Here is a 6,436-nt window from a genome sequence, read left to right as displayed (position 1 = left end):
GGGCACGGGCAACACATGTCACCTTAATACTTGGACTCCCATCATCTGCTTGAAGAGAGAGAGAAAAGAAAATGCACTAATAGAGATAAGAGACACTTTTTAAAAATAATGAATCCGAAGAGAAAAGTCAAAGGAGGCCTGTGGAGCAGGTCTGGGTGTGACTCCGGATGCCCCAACATCAGGTGCCACCACCAAAGATTCCTACGTGTAGCCCATAGAACCCCAAAAGCAACGGGACGAGTTCTGGTCACATACTCCCTCAAAATGACATCCTGGCCTTCTTCTGCAACTCCCTCCCCTCTCAGCCTCTCAAGGTTTCCTCCAGCGTGTCGGCTCCCACAGAGCAGACTTTTGGTCTGAGACCTGACAGTCCAGATGCCACGCATGCTGCCGCGTGGCGGCGGTGTCGCGGCTCGGGACAAGAGGAGGCCCCACGGTGCGGGCTGGGGCGCCAGGCACCGCGGCGGGCGCTGAGGGTGGGGGGTGACCCCCAGCCCGGGCCTCCGCGGCGCTCCCAGAAAGGGGACAGAACAAGAGGCCAAAAAAAAAAGAAGAAGCCTACGGCACCCGGTATTCCCAGGCCCGACCCTGCTTAGCTTCCGAGATCAGACGAGATGGGGCGCGTTCGGGGTGGTGTGGCCGTAGACGGCGGAGGGCGCCCCTGCCCCGCTCAAGAAGCCGAGCCTCTCTGCGCTTCCCCGCCGCCGCCTCCTCCCGCCCCAGGCCCCGCGGGGGCCGGGCCTGTTGAGTTTGCCGGCCGGGTCCGGCGGGCTCCGAGGGACGGGGGTGATGGGCGGGGCGGGGCGGGGCGGGCATGGAGGGGCGGGCCGTGGTGGGGGGCTGTCTCTCTACACACACAGACACACAGACACACAGACAACACACACACACCCACACACACACACTCACACTCACACTCACTCACTCACTCACACTCACACAAGATGCGCCTCCACGGCTGGACTCGCCAAGGTGGAGACCTTCCAGCCCCCCTCCTCTCCTCGCCTGGCCTCCTTCACCTCCCCGCCCCCCACCCCCAGCGCCCGTCGCCGCCGCCAATGACTGCGCACGCGCGCGGGGCGCTCGCCCTTTGACCCCAGCCAGGGGCCGCCCTCCCCCACAACCCCTTTCAGCTGTGCCCCCCGCCCTGTGGGTGGGCGGCCGCCTCTTCCCCCGGGTCAGGGCTGGGGCACAGCGCATGGGGGAGGGGAGCCAGTGTATGGGGCGTCTCTCTCTCTCTCTCGGGATGTGTCCCATGGGTGGGGTGGGGTGGGGTGGCTTGGTCTGTGGGGCGCTGAAGAAATCAGTCCCCTCCATCTCCTACCTCTGGAAAACGCCCAAGCCCTTGGGGAACTGCCCGCACCGCTACCGTGGGGGCCGGGACCCTCCTCTGTGTCCTCCTGTGGCCCAGTCCAAGGGGCCTAGGCCTGGCCGGGGCTGCATTGGACCCCAACCACCCTGGCGTGTGGACTCGCCAAAAATCGGCGATTAGATATTGGATTCCAGCTTCATTGAGGTCATTTCACTAATGAGTGCACCGGAAAGAGTTTCCTAATCCATCTGTGAGGGTGGCAACTGAAAGAGAATTTTTTTTTTTTTTTTGAGACAGAGTCTCGCTTTGTTGCCTAGGCTAGAGTGAGTGCCGTGGCGTTAGCCTAGCTCACAGCAACCTCAAACTCCTGGGCTCAAGCAATCCTTCTGCCTCAGCCTCCCAAGTAGCTGGGACTACAGGCATGCGCCACCATGCCTGGCTCATTTTCCTATATATATTAGTTGGCCAATTAATTTCTTTCTATTTACAGTAGAGACCGGGTCTGGCTCTTGCTCAGGCTGGTTTCGAACTCCTGACCTCGAGCAATCCGCCCGCCTCGGCCTCCCAGAGAGCTAGGATTACAGGCTTGAGCCACCGCGCCCGCCCGGCCTGCAAGAGAATTTGAAAGCTGACAGAATAGGCGAGGAAAGGCATAGGAGATTTCCACACCCAGTAAGGAAGCCTTTCCCGAAATGGAAGAAAGAAAGGAGCAAACAGAGACACCGGTAGCCCGCCCGGATGAGAGTCTGCCCCTGAGAGAAAGTACCCTGACCAGGTTCACCCGTGGGTGGGTCGCGAGCTAGCGGCATTCAGAAGAGCGAGGCCCGCAGTCTGTGCAGAAGACACCTGCGCTCGGGTGTGTGTGGCGGCACAATTCACAAGCAGCTCCAGATGTTAAACCAAGGAGAAGCCAGGGAGTTCCCAACGCCCCAGGTGTCCTCAGCCCACGACTGGCTGCTGTGGGAATGCGAAGCCCGGCTCCTTGTCTCAGAGCGAACAACCAGGAGGTGTGATGTCCACCCCGGGGTTCCCAGGAGGATCAGGCTGAAGCTGAGACTTGGCCTGAAAGTGTCCCCTCGCATGGCCACCCCCTTCCCCTTCCTGCTCCTCTACTCCTGGTGCCCCTCCATCCAGGGGCCAGACCTTAAAGAGTCACCCGCAAGAGAATCCTGGTCCCAAAGGAGCCTTCTGGGGGACCCGTGCTGAGAGAGGTTGTGGGCATGGCCCGCTGGGACTCTGCCCGACCCAGGGCTGAGAGATGCAACCTCCCAGCTCTGGGTCCCTGCAGGAAGTGTTGGCAAGCACAGGGCCAGTCCTCCAAAGGCCCAGGTGCAGGGAGCCCAGGCCAAGCAGCCCGTGGAAGAAGCCACATGCCGTGCCACCCCGGGAACACGACTGCAGGTCACGGCCCCCCCCCTCCTCCTCCTCCTCCTCCTCCTCCTCCTGCCCCCCCCCCGGACATGGTGCAGGGATCAGAGACACCTCAGACACTTGCTACCCAAAGTGCAAAGGGCATCAGTTGCTCCTCCAAACCCCCCCCCTGCCCAGCAGACCGCGTTGTCCAGCCAGCCCCCGGGCCTCCCTGGGGTGCCCAGCACAAAAGTGCAGACACCCACCGGACCCTCAATCTCAGTTTTCGGATGTTTTTGCCACTCTAAGGACCCGCAGGCCAGCTGGGCCTTCTGGCAGGACAGAGAGCCCCGGAATCCGACGTGGAGAGCTGGGTGTACGTCCCCATGAGGAGGCGGTCCCCACCTCCGCGGCTCTCCCCTTGCGGGGAGGGGAGTGGCAGCCGCGGGGCCTCAGAGAAGACACCAGGCTGGGCCCCCGCGGCACAGCGGGAGCACGTCCCCCGCAGGCCGCTTAGCGAGGGCGGCAGGCGGACGGTTGGGTTGCGCGAGACCCTGCGGCCGCCCTGCTACCGGGTTCCTGGGAGGGCGTCCTGGAACCAGCGTCCACACCAAGCCCTTGGAAGGCCCAGGCGACGGAGGAGCCCCGTCAGCGAGGGGCCGAGGACGGTGACAGGTGACAGGCCGGGCGGGAAGGAGTCAGTCAGGCAGGGGCCGAGGAGGAGACGGGCTGGGTAAGGGTTAGGGTTAGAGTCAGGGCACAAGTCACAATCGCAAAGACCTGGAAGCGACCCGAGTGCCCATCGACCCACGAGTGCGTAAATAAAATGTGGCGCGTGGACACCACGGAGTGCTATTCGGCTATGAGGAACAGCGGTGAGAGGGCACCTCTCGTGGTTCTCCTGGCCAGAGCTGGAACCCGTTCCAGTAAGCCAAGTATCCCAAGAATGGACACACGAGCACCACGTGCTCGCGCTCACCAGCAAATTGGTACGAACCGATGGACACCTAAGTGGACACAGAGGACTCACCTTCATCGGGTGGGTGTCGGGCGGGCGTGGGGAGGGGATGGGCATACACATCCATTAGGAGTGGGGTGGGTGCGCACCCAATGGGGGATGGGCGCACTTGAAGCCTTGACCCGAGGGGGGAGGCGGGGAGGGGGCGATGTACCCGACCTTAACATTGGTGCCCCCACAATACGCTGGAACCACATGAGAGGTAAATGAATAAGAACACAGGGGGGAGGGGGGCACGGGCAACACATGTCACCTTAATACTTGGACTCCCATCATCTGCTTGAAGAGAGAGAGAAAAGAAAATGCACTAATAGAGATAAGAGACACTTTTTAAAAATAATGAATCCGAAGAGAAAAGTCAAAGGAGGCCTGTGGAGCAGGTCTGGGTGTGACTCCGGATGCCCCAACATCAGGTGCCACCACCAAAGATTCCTACGTGTAGCCCATAGAACCCCAAAAGCAACGGGACGAGTTCTGGTCACATACTCCCTCAAAATGACATCCTGGCCTTCTTCTGCAACTCCCTCCCCTCTCAGCCTCTCAAGGTTTCCTCCAGCGTGTCGGCTCCCACAGAGCAGACTTTTGGTCTGAGACCTGACAGTCCAGATGCCACGCATGCTGCCGCGTGGCGGCGGTGTCGCGGCTCGGGACAAGAGGAGGCCCCACGGTGCGGGCTGGGGCGCCAGGCACCGCGGCGGGCGCTGAGGGTGGGGGGTGACCCCCAGCCCGGGCCTCCGCGGCGCTCCCAGAAAGGGGACAGAACAAGAGGCCAAAAAAAAAAGAAGAAGCCTACGGCACCCGGTATTCCCAGGCCCGACCCTGCTTAGCTTCCGAGATCAGACGAGATGGGGCGCGTTCGGGGTGGTGTGGCCGTAGACGGCGGAGGGCGCCCCTGCCCCGCTCAAGAAGCCGAGCCTCTCTGCGCTTCCCCGCCGCCGCCTCCTCCCGCCCCAGGCCCCGCGGGGGCCGGGCCTGTTGAGTTTGCCGGCCGGGTCCGGCGGGCTCCGAGGGACGGGGGTGATGGGCGGGGCGGGGCGGGGCGGGCATGGAGGGGCGGGCCGTGGTGGGGGGCTGTCTCTCTACACACACAGACACACAGACACACAGACAACACACACACACCCACACACACACACTCACACTCACACTCACTCACTCACTCACACTCACACAAGATGCGCCTCCACGGCTGGACTCGCCAAGGTGGAGACCTTCCAGCCCCCCTCCTCTCCTCGCCTGGCCTCCTTCACCTCCCCGCCCCCCACCCCCAGCGCCCGTCGCCGCCGCCAATGACTGCGCACGCACGCGGGGCGCTCGCCCTTTGACCCCAGCCAGGGGCCGCCCTCCCCCACAACCCCTTTCAGCTGTGCCCCCCGCCCTGTGGGTGGGCGGCCGCCTCTTCCCCCGGGTCAGGGCTGGGGCACAGCGCATGGGGGAGGGGAGCCAGTGTATGGGGCGTCTCTCTCTCTCTCTCGGGATGTGTCCCATGGGTGGGGTGGGGTGGGGTGGCTTGGTCTGTGGGGCGCTGAAGAAATCAGTCCCCTCCATCTCCTACCTCTGGAAAACGCCCAAGCCCTTGGGGAACTGCCCGCACCGCTACCGTGGGGGCCGGGACCCTCCTCTGTGTCCTCCTGTGGCCCAGTCCAAGGGGCCTAGGCCTGGCCGGGGCTGCATTGGACCCCAACCACCCTGGCGTGTGGACTCGCCAAAAATCGGCGATTAGATATTGGATTCCAGCTTCATTGAGGTCATTTCACTAATGAGTGCACCGGAAAGAGTTTCCTAATCCATCTGTGAGGGTGGCAACTGAAAGAGAATTTTTTTTTTTTTTTTGAGACAGAGTCTCGCTTTGTTGCCTAGGCTAGAGTGAGTGCCGTGGCGTTAGCCTAGCTCACAGCAACCTCAAACTCCTGGGCTCAAGCAATCCTTCTGCCTCAGCCTCCCAAGTAGCTGGGACTACAGGCATGCGCCACCATGCCTGGCTCATTTTCCTATATATATTAGTTGGCCAATTAATTTCTTTCTATTTACAGTAGAGACCGGGTCTGGCTCTTGCTCAGGCTGGTTTCGAACTCCTGACCTCGAGCAATCCGCCCGCCTCGGCCTCCCAGAGAGCTAGGATTACAGGCTTGAGCCACCGCGCCCGCCCGGCCTGCAAGAGAATTTGAAAGCTGACAGAATAGGCGAGGAAAGGCATAGGAGATTTCCACACCCAGTAAGGAAGCCTTTCCCGAAATGGAAGAAAGAAAGGAGCAAACAGAGACACCGGTAGCCCGCCCGGATGAGAGTCTGCCCCTGAGAGAAAGTACCCTGACCAGGTTCTCCCGTGGGTGGGTGGCGAGCTAGCGGCATTCAGAAGAGCGAGGCCCGCAGTCTGTGCAGAAGACACCTGCACTCGGGTGTGTGTGGCGGCACAATTCACAAGCAGCTCCAGATGTTAAACCAAGGAGAAGCCAGGGAGTTCCCAACGCCCCAGGTGTCCTCAGCCCACGACTGGCTGCTGTGGGAATGCGAAGCCCGGCTCCTTGTCTCAGAGCGAACAACCAGGAGGTGTGATGTCCACCCCGGGGTTCCCAGGAGGATCAGGCTGAAGCTGAGACTTGGCCTGAAAGTGTCCCCTCGCATGGCCACCCCCTTCCCCTTCCTGCTCCTCTACTCCTGGTGCCCCTCCATCCAGGGGCCAGACCTTAAAGAGTCACCCGCAAGAGAATCCTGGTCCCAAAGGAGCCTTCTGGGGGACCCGTGCTGAGAGAGGT

The sequence above is a fragment of the Microcebus murinus genome, chromosome 2, assembly GCF_040939455.1.
Source record: "Microcebus murinus isolate Inina chromosome 2, M.murinus_Inina_mat1.0, whole genome shotgun sequence".
NCBI classification, from domain to species: domain Eukaryota; kingdom Metazoa; phylum Chordata; class Mammalia; order Primates; family Cheirogaleidae; genus Microcebus; species Microcebus murinus.
Note: the sequence above shows the minus strand (reverse complement) of the source record.